This window comes from Moschus berezovskii, chromosome 7 (assembly GCF_049115385.1).
Source record: "Moschus berezovskii isolate FMDL1 chromosome 7, NW_MosBer_1.0, whole genome shotgun sequence".
In the NCBI taxonomy this organism is placed as follows: domain Eukaryota; kingdom Metazoa; phylum Chordata; class Mammalia; order Artiodactyla; family Moschidae; genus Moschus; species Moschus berezovskii.
The window spans coordinates 19507637-19514986 of NC_142466.1; positions in this window are offsets into that span (position 1 = coordinate 19507637).

Here is a 7350-nt window from a genome sequence, read left to right on the forward strand (position 1 = left end):
TGAAGTAAGCCAGAAAGAAAAACACCAATACAATATACTAACACATATATATGGAATTTAGAAAGATGCAAATAATAACCCTGTATACGAGACAGCAAAAGAGACACAGATGTATAAAACAGTCTTTGGGACTCTGTGGGAGAGGGTGAGGGTGGGATGGTTTGGGAGAATGGCATTGAAACATGTATATTATCATATGTGAAACGAATTGCCTGTTCCGGGTCAATGCATGTTACAGGATGCTTGGGGCTGGTATGAGGGGATGACCCAAAGGGAGGATAAGGGGAGGAGGGAGGTGGGAGAGGGATTCGGGAGGGGTAACTCATGTGCACCCGGGGCGGATTCATGTCAATGTATGGCAAAACCAACCAATATAATATTGTAAAATAATTAGCCTCCAATAAAAATTTTTAAAAAATTAGCATTTACATAAAGGGAAGACAAACTATAAAATTAGTTTAACTAAAATCAATCCAATGTATATCAGTTCAGTTCAGTTCAATCACTCAGTCATGTGACACTTTTTGCAACCCCATGGACTGCAGCACGCCAGACTTCCCTGTCCATCACCAACTCCAGGAGCTTACTCAAACTCATGTCCACAGAGTCGGTGATGCCTTCCAACCATATATTCCTCTGTCACCCCCTTCTTCTCCTGCCTTCAATCTTTCCCAGCATCAGGGTCTTTTCCAGTGAGTGCATTGTTTGCATCAGGTAGCAAACGTATTGGAGTTTCAGCTTCAGCATCAGTCCTTCCAATGAATATTCAGGACTGATTTCTTTTAAGATTAACCTGTTGGATCTCCTTGCAGTCCAAGGGACTCTCAAGAGTCTTCTCCAACACCACAGTTCAAAAGCATCAATTCTTTGGTGCTCAGCTTTCTTTATAGTCCAACTCTCACATCCATACATGACTACTGGAAAAACCATAGCTTTAACTAGATGGACTTTTGTCGGCAAAGTAATGTCCCTGCTTTTGAATATGCTCTCTATGTTGGTCATAGTTTTTCTTCCAAGGAGCAAGCATCTTTTAATTTCATGGCTGTGGTCACCATCTGCAGTGATTTTGGAACCCCTCAAAATAAAGTCACTGTTTCCATTGTTTCCCCATCTATTTTCCATGAAGTGATGGTATTGACTGCCATGATCTTAGTTTTTTGAATGTTGAGTTTTAAGCCAACTTTTTCACTCTCCTCTTTCACTTTCATCAAGTGGCTCTTCAGTTCTTCGCTTTCTGCTATAGGGGTGGTGTCATCTGCATATCTGAGGTTAATATTTCTCCCGACAATCTTGACTCCAGCTTGTGCTTCATCCAGCCTGACATTTTGCGTGATGTACTCTGCATATAAATTAAATAAGAAGGGTTACAATATACAGCCTTGACATACTCCTTTCCCAATTTATAGATATACAAATATATTATGAATCTGGTACTAAAATTATTAAATGAACAATGATTAAATTATCTCTTCACTAACTTTGAAAAGATTACTATTAATGATTTTAAAAGCCACTTCTAAATAAGCTATGGTAAATATAAATTAAATAAATGACTGATTAAAGGGACTGATGCTAAAGCTGAAACTGTAATACTTTGGCCACCTCATGCGACGAGTTGACTCACTGGAAAAGACTCTGATGCTGGGAAAGGTTGGGGGTGGGAGGAAAAGGGGACGACAGAGAATGAGATGGCTGGATGGCATCACCGACTCTGTGGACATGAGTTTGAGTGTACTCCGGGAGTTGGTGATGGACAGGGAGGCCTGGCGTGCTGTGATTCATGGGGTCGCGGAGAGTCGGACACAACTGAGCGACTGAACTGAACTGAACTGAAAGATAAGCTGAGATTCCGTAAAGTGTTTTACAGCTAAAATGATTGGTTAAGTATTTTGTGTTTTATGTACTAGTAAATCATCGAATTAGAAGTGAAGTAAAATAGTTCTATCACTATCAAATTCATATTTCATATATATGTATAAATTTAATGTGACTTGGCTTTGCAATTTAAAAATATTAAATCTAGATGTCTAATGCATTTAGTGTGAGTTAAAAAATATAATTGAGGGTAAGAGAATTTGAATTTCTATGAAATGTATTCTATACATACAGAATGAGAGATTTTAATAGCAACATCAAGCTTTCAAAGTTAGACGGGTTTAATTTTTTTAATTTTATTATTGTTGTATAATTAATGAATAATATTCAGATTCAGCAGGGTGGTTCACAAATTTTAAAGGTTATATTCTGATAACAGATTTTAAATTGGAACAGTGACATAAACAAAAGGGTATGAAATACAGTAACGTATATGTATAAGAGTATGGATTTATCACCTTTATTACTATGTCTCATTAGCTCAGAAAATAGAATGAATAGCGTTATATTTGAAGCAGCATGACCCTAACTGAAAACCTCATGCCAGGCACTCTCATGTGAGGTCTAACCATGTAGAATGAAGAGATGATAGAAAACAATAATGACAGTGTTGGTTTTCATGGTATAGTAGATGAGGAATAATACATAAGGTATCACTGAGTTGAGGAGCAAGAGAAAGGAGTAGAAAAAGTGCATTTTGTGTGAAAATAATGCTGCACAATTGAATGGAATGGGAGGGGCTTTTTTGGATGCAATACATATCAAGGGGAGAAGGGCACATTGTATGCACAGTTCAGGGGAATGACAGGACAGTAGGAGGATTTTAAGATAAGTTTATTGCTTGTATGAATATTTTAGGCATAGGACAAGATAGAAATTGGAGAAAATCATTGCTGTTCAGTTACATAGTCATGTCCAACTCAGTGTGACCCAATGGACTACAGCACAGCAGGCTTCCCTGTCCTTCATCATCTCCCAGATTTTGCTCAAACTCATGTCCAGTCATTGATACCATCCAACCACTTCATCCTCTGTCACCTCTTGCCCTCAATCTTTCCTAGCATCAGAGTCTTTTTTCCAGTGAGTCAGCTCTTCACATCACTTGGCCAAAGTATTAGAGCTTCAACTTTGGCTTCAGTCCTTCCAAATGAATATTCAGGGTTGATTTCCTTTAAGGTTGACTGGTTTGATCTCCCTGCAGTCCAAGGGACTCTCAAGAGTCTTCTCCAGCAGCACAATCCAAAACATCAATTCTTTGGTGCTCAGCCTTCTTTATGGTCCAACTCTTACATCCATACATGACTACTGAAAAAACCACAGCTTTGACTAGATGGACCTTTGTTGGCAAAGTGATATCTGCTTTTTAATACACTGTCTAGGTTTGTCAAAGGTATTCTTCCAGGTTCAGTTCAGTTCAGTTGCTCAGTCGTGTCCGACTCCTTGCAACCCCATGAATCACAGCACGCCAGGCCTCCATGTCCATCATCAACTCCCAGAGTTCACTCAAACTCATGTCCATCGAGTCGGTGATGCCATCCACCCATCTCATTCTCTGTCGTCCCTTTCTCCTCTGGCCCCAAATCGCTCCCAGCATCAGGTCTTTTCCAGTGAGTCAACTTGTTGAATGAGGTGGAAAAGTGTTGGAGTTTCAGCTTTAGCATCAGTCCTTCCAATGAACAACTAGGATTGATTTCCTTTAGAATGGACTGGTTGGATCTCCTTGCAGTCCAAGGGACTCTCAAGAGTCTTCTCCAGCATCACAGTTCAAAAGCATCAATTCTTTGGCGCTCAGCTTTCTTCACAGTCCAACTCTCATATCCATGCATGACCACTGGAAAAACCATAGCCTTGACTAGACGGACCTTGGTTGGCAAAGTAATGTCTCTGCTTTTTAATATACTATCTAGGTTGGTCATAACTTACTCCTTCCAAGGAGTAAGCGTCTTTTAATTTCATGGCTTCAATCAGCATCCACAGTGATTTTGGAGTCCAAAAATAATAAAGCCTGACTCACTCACTTAGAGCCAGACAATTTGGAATGTGAAGTCAAGTGGGCCTTAGAAAGTATCACTACGAACAAAGCTAATGGAGGTGACGGAATTCCAATTGAGCTATTTCAAATCCTGAAAGATGATGCTGTGAAAGTGCTGCACTCAACATGCCAGCAAATTTGGAAAACTCAGCAGTGGCCACAGGACTGGATAAGGTCAGTCTCCATTCCAATCCCAAAGAAAGGCAATGCCAAAGAATGCTCACACTACTGCACAATTGCACTCATCTCACACGCAAGTAAAGTCATATTCAAATTCTTCCAGGTAGCAAGCATCTTTTAATTTTTTGGCTGTAGTCACCATCTGCAGTGATTTTAGAGCCCAAGAAAATGAAATCTGATGCTGTTTACACTTTTTCCTCATCTATTTGCCTTGAAGTGATAGGACTGGATGCCATGATCTTCGCTTTTTGAATGTTGAGTTTTAAGTCAGCTTTTTACTCTCCTCTTTTACCCTCATCTTGAGGCTCTTTAGTGCTTCTTCATTTTCTGTCATTAAAGTTGTATCATCTTCACATTTGAGGTTTTTTATATTTCTCCTGGCAGTCTTGATTCCAGCTTGTGAATCATCCAGCCTGGAAAAGACTCTGATGCTGGGAAAGGATGGGGGTGGGAGGAGAAGGGGATGACCGAGAATGAGATGGCTGGATGGCATCACCGACTCTGTGGACATGAGTTTGAGTGAACTCCAGGAGTTGCTGATGGACAGGGAGGCCTGGCGATCTGTGATTCATGGGGTCGTGGAGAGTCGCACATGACTGAGCTGAACTGAACCCTGCATATAAGTTAAATAAACAGAGTGACAATGTACAGCTTTGATGTACTCTTGCCCCAATTTTGAAACAGTCTATTGTTCCATGTCCAGTTCTATCTGTTGCTTCTTTTCCTGCATACACCTTTCTCATGAGGCAGGTAAGGTGGTTTTGTATTCCCATCTCTTTAGAAATATTCCACAGTTCATTGTGCTCCACACAGTCAAAGGCTTTAGTGTAGTCAATGAAGATGCTGTAGTAGATTTTTATTAAATGTCTTTGTTTTTTCTATGATCCAGAGTAGGTTGACAATTTGGTCTCTGTTTCCTCTGCTTCTTCTGAATCCAGCTTTTATATCTGGAAGTTCTCAGTTCATGTACTGCTGAAACCTTGCTTTAAGGACTTTGAGCATAATCTTGCTAGCATGTTACATGAGTTCAGTTATATGGTCATTTGAACATTCTTTGGCATTGCCTTTCTTTGGGATTGGACTGAAAACTGACCTTTTCCAGTCCTGTGACCACAGCTGAGTTTTCCATATTTGTTGGAATATTGAGTGCAGCACTTTAAGAGCATTATCTTTAAGGATTTGAAGTAGCTCAGCTGGAATTTCATCATCTCCACTAACTTTGTTCTTAGTGATCCTTCCTGAGGCCCACTTGACTTCGCACTCCACATTATCTGGCTCTAGGTGAGTGATGACACTATCGTGGTTATCCGGGTCATTAAGATCATTTTTGGTATTCTTCTGTGGATTCTTGCCACCTCTTCTTTATATCTTCTGCTTCTGTTAGGTCTATACCATTTCTGTCCTTTATTGTGCCCATCTTTGCATGAAATATTCCCTTGGTATCTTTAGTTTTCTTGAAGGGATCTCTAGTCTTTCCCACAAGATAATAACAACCTACTGCTGGAGGAATTTTAATATTGGCTCACCAAATATTATAGCTTCCACAACAAAACCCAACCCAGTTCAATGATTAAAAATGGTAACTCAACCCTTGCCCTTGCCCACACTGGCAGCATGACAACAACAATAATAATAATTAAAAATGAAAACTCCGGGCATAAATGATAATCTTGTGACTTACTATTTTGTATACCTGATGTTTCGCATTCCTTTAGAAATTAGAAGACTCATAAAAGCAAGTCAAAAATCCAATATTGTCAACAGATATAGAAGTAAACAGAAAGTGGTTTTCCCTACTTTCTTCAATTTGAGCGTGAATTTTTCAATAGGGAGCTGATGGTCTGAGCCACAGATCATAAAGAAATAAAACTTTCTGAAGATTCATCTTGATGAAGGGATGGCCTAGGGGAAGGGGGAGTTTTCATGAATAAACCTAGTTGAGAAAACTTTCAAGGGAAGAAATAAATAACTTAGTAACAAATTAGATGAAGAAAAGGAAAATTTAAATCATCTTATATCCCTAGTTCAGGAGATGGGGCATCTGACTAAAATGGCACAAACTGACTTTCTGTTCAAAGCTCACTTTTATTATGTGATCTTTCCAGCTGTAGCTGCAGTATATACATAGAAACTTTTTCCTAAACTATGTAATGAAGCATTTTCAGAAATACTTACTTTTCCTTTCAAATTATTTAGTAAGGAGAATTGTAAAAGACATTATTCTCAAGGAGTTATATCCATTTTACCATTTCAAAACATAATTTCAATTATATTGAGTGAAGTAAGCCAGAAAGAAAAACACCAATACAGTATACTAATGCATATATATGGAGTTTAGAAAGATGGTAACGATAAACCTATATGCGAGACAGCAAAAGAGACACAGATGTATAGAACAGTCTTTTGGACTCTGTGGAAGAAGGCGAGAGTGGGATGATTTGAGACAATAGCATTGAAACATGTATATATATTATCACATGTGAAACAGATCATCAGTCCAGGTTCAATGCATGAAACAGGGCTCTTGGGGCTGGTGCACTGGGATGACCCTGAGGGATGGGATGGGGAAGGAGGTGGGAGGGGGGTTGTGGATGGGGAACACATGTACACCCGGGGCGGATTCATGTCAATGTATGGCAAAATCACTACAATATTGTAAAGTAATTAGCCTCCAATTAAAAAAAATAATTAAAAAAATAAAGTCAATCCATAGCAATCCTTTTAAAACATTTGAAAGAGCACTTCATAATAGAATCAAGTAAAATGAATAAACTGTATAGCAAACAACTCTAAGCTACACATTTGGTTATCTCTGGGAAAATATATGTAAACATTTTGGTATTTTTTACTGATGCTAAAGCTGAAACTGCAATACTTTGGCCACCTCATGCGACGAGTTGACTCACTGGAAAAGACTCTGATGCTGGGAAAGGTTGGGGGCGGGAGGAGAAGGGGACGACCGAGAATGAGATGGCTGGATGGCATCACCGACTCTGTGGACATGAGTTTGAGTGTACTCCGGGAGTTGGTGATAGACAGGGAGGCCTGGTGTGCTATGATTCATGGGGTTGCGGAGAGTCGGACACGACTGAGCGACTGAACTGAACTGAAACATGTGTATATATGAAATATTGCAAATCATAGATAAAAATTATATGTATTATCACTTGCTTTTATATTTCCTTCTTTCTGATTGTTTTGAGTTTATTCTGTTTTTTCTAAAGATTGAAATGTAAGTTATTGATTTGAAATATTTCCTCTTT